Below are 3,011 nucleotides of genomic sequence, written 5' to 3'. Positions count from 1 at the left end.
TCCATAACTAATAACATCAAATTTCTACTGCGCAATTTCTTCGCAAAGAACTTCAAGGTTATTTTCAATGACGCACTACATTTTTGCGATGTTAAAAAATTATATCCGCACGTGTGAATTATAATGTAGAAGGTTCTAGAATATTTTGATAAAGAGGGGATATAATAATAGGTAAGGATGGTAAATGATATGCAGCATGTATAGTTTAGGGAGAAAAAGAGATGGAGAGCTATGTATTAAAAAAATGTTTTTATTCCAAAATAATTTTGTAATATTGCAGAAGGGTTTGCGATTTAGCGACTTGAAAAATACCAACAAATTCTTAAGAGGTCCGAGTACATACAGTTGATCACTGTAACAGATTTTAGAATTTTATATTGATATAGCTAGGATGTCAAATCAACCATTTGAGATAAAAAAAAATACAATTTGAGAATGCTTGCTAGAATTTATAAAATAAAATAAGCTCTAAAAATATTAGAGTTTGACTAAGAAACGTTGAAATCTCTTTCTCATAATAGAGTAATAATCTAAAAAAGATTAAATTTACTTACTTCAAACATTAAAATAAACCAACATAATTAACAAAAATAATTCAGCAGTATTAAAATGTAATGGAAGACAACTGTGAATCAAACATTGGGAAAAAATGATACAGTGGTCACGTGAACATCTACTTTCTGGAACTTTTAAATTCAATTTTAGTCAAATAGAAATTAAAAAAATACAAAAATTAATATAGGTTATGGAAATCCAGAATGATATATTGCTTTCTAGCTAGCTAATTTAATTCAGAGACCATAGAAATCTACCTTACCGATATTCTATAGATCTAGTAGTTTATGCTATTTTTCCAGAATATTCTCAATGATGTCATCGAATTCCTACTACGAAATTTTTTTCATAAACAACTTCAAGGTTATTTTTAATGCTGCATTACTTTCTTTTTTTTGCGTTTTTCAATATTATATACCACAAGTGTCGATTATAACTTAGAATCTTCTGGAACAATTAGACAAAGAGGGAGATATATTATTAGATAAGGATGGTAAATAATATGCAGCATGTATAGTTTAGGGAGAAAGAGAGAGATAGAGAGCTATGTATTAAAAAATTTTGCAGCGCAAAAATAATTTTCTAAAATTTACAAGTCGATAGAAGAGTTTGCGATTGAGCGACTTGAAACCAGTTACAAATCTCACAGCATGCCTCATCAAAATGAATTACATCATATAAACAGGCAACTGCGAATCAAAGATCGGAAAAAATGATACAGTGGTCACGTGAACATCTACTTTCTGGAACTTTTATATCCAATTTTAGCCAAATAGAAATTAAAAAATACAAAAATTAATATAGGTTATAGAAATCCAGGATGATATATTGCTTTCTCGCTAGCTAATTTAATTCAGAGGCCATAGAAATATACCTTACCGATATTCTATAGCTGTGGTAGTTTATGCTATTTTTCCAGAATATTCTCAATGAAGTTATCGAATTCCTACTACGCGATTTTTTTCGTAAACAACTTCAAGGTTATTTTTAATGCTGCATTACTTTCTTTTTTGCGTATTTCAATATTATATACCACAAGAGTGGATTATGACTTAGAACATTCTAGAACAATTAGACAAAGAGGGAGATATATTATTAGATAAGGATGGTAAATGATATGCAGCATGTATAGTTTAAGGAGAATGAGAGAGCTATGTATTAAAAAATGTTTCAGCACCAAAATAATTTTCTAAAATTTACACGTCCATAGAAGGGTTTGCGATTGAGCGAGTCGAAACCAGTTACAAATCTCACAGCATGCCTCATCAAAATAAATTGCATCATATAAAAAAATTGTGCACGAATCTTGGGACAATGCCAAAAGATTCTTAAGAGATCCTTTTACGAATAGCGGGTTACTGTGGCAGATTTAGAATTCATACCAAATAGCCACGTAGTATTGAATCAACTATTTTGAGATGAAGAACGCATAATATGAAAGTTCTTATTAGAAATTACGTACCTGCAATAAAGCAATATAAATAACAAAAATAATTCAGCAGTATTAAAATGTAATGCAGGGCAACTGTGAATCAAACATTGGAAAACATTATACAGGGGTCACGTGGACATCTACTCTCTGAAACTTTTAAATCCAAATTTAGTCAAATAGAAATTAAAAAATACAAAAATTAATACAGTTTTATAGAAATCGAGGATGATATGTTGTTTTCTAGCTAGCTCATTTAATTCAGAGACCATAGGAAGCTACCTTACCGATATATTCTATAGATGTAGTGGTTTATGCTATGTTTCCAGAATATTCTCAATGGTGTCATCGAATTTCTACTACGCAATTTTCTTCGAAAACAACTTCAAGGATATTTTTAATGTTGCATTACTTTTTTGCGTTTTTTCAATACTGTACACATGACGTGTCGATTATAACTTAGAACCTTCAAGATAATTGCAACAAAGAGAGGATATAAATAGATAAAGAGGGTAAATCATATGCAGCAGGTATAGTTAAGGGAGAAAGAGAGATGGAAAGAGATAGAGAGAGCTATGTAATAAAAAATGTTTTAATTCTGCAGTGGATCACTGTAACAGATTTAGAATTTTGTATTGACATAGCTAGGATGTCAATTCAGCCATTTGAGATGAAGAAAATACAATTTGGAAATAAAATAAATCAGCTCCATAAATATTAGAGTTGACTAAGAAACGTTGAAATCATCTTTCACATAATAGAGTGATCTGCAAACAAAGATTAAATTTACTTACTTCAAACATTAAAATAAAGCATCATAAATAACAAAAATAATTTCAGCAGTATTACAATTGAACAAAAAGAAACTGTGAATCAAGCATTGAAAGTGAAGTATTGAGCACGTATATTAAAATGCACCATTATGTATAACAACTAAAAATCTTGGGTTTTCTTAGAACCAACAGTTTGTTTTAAATCGTAGTTAAATAAACCCATTTGAAGGGGCCAGAATGTGAAGTTAACAGAA

The 3,011-nt window shown here is 29.8% G+C and overlaps 1 protein-coding gene across 7 annotated transcripts in view; it reads left to right on the top strand.

Moving 5' to 3' along the window:
• The window catches only part of LOC117174095, a 298,870-nt gene that overhangs the window by 133,393 nt on the left and 162,466 nt on the right, over positions 1–3,011 (top strand). The window lies entirely within an intron of this gene.

The sequence above is a fragment of the Belonocnema kinseyi genome, chromosome 6 (assembly GCF_010883055.1).
Source record: "Belonocnema kinseyi isolate 2016_QV_RU_SX_M_011 chromosome 6, B_treatae_v1, whole genome shotgun sequence".
NCBI classification, from domain to species: Eukaryota; Metazoa; Arthropoda; class Insecta; order Hymenoptera; family Cynipidae; genus Belonocnema; species Belonocnema kinseyi.
Note: the sequence above shows the minus strand (reverse complement) of the source record. Positions and strands in the feature narration are given on the sequence as shown.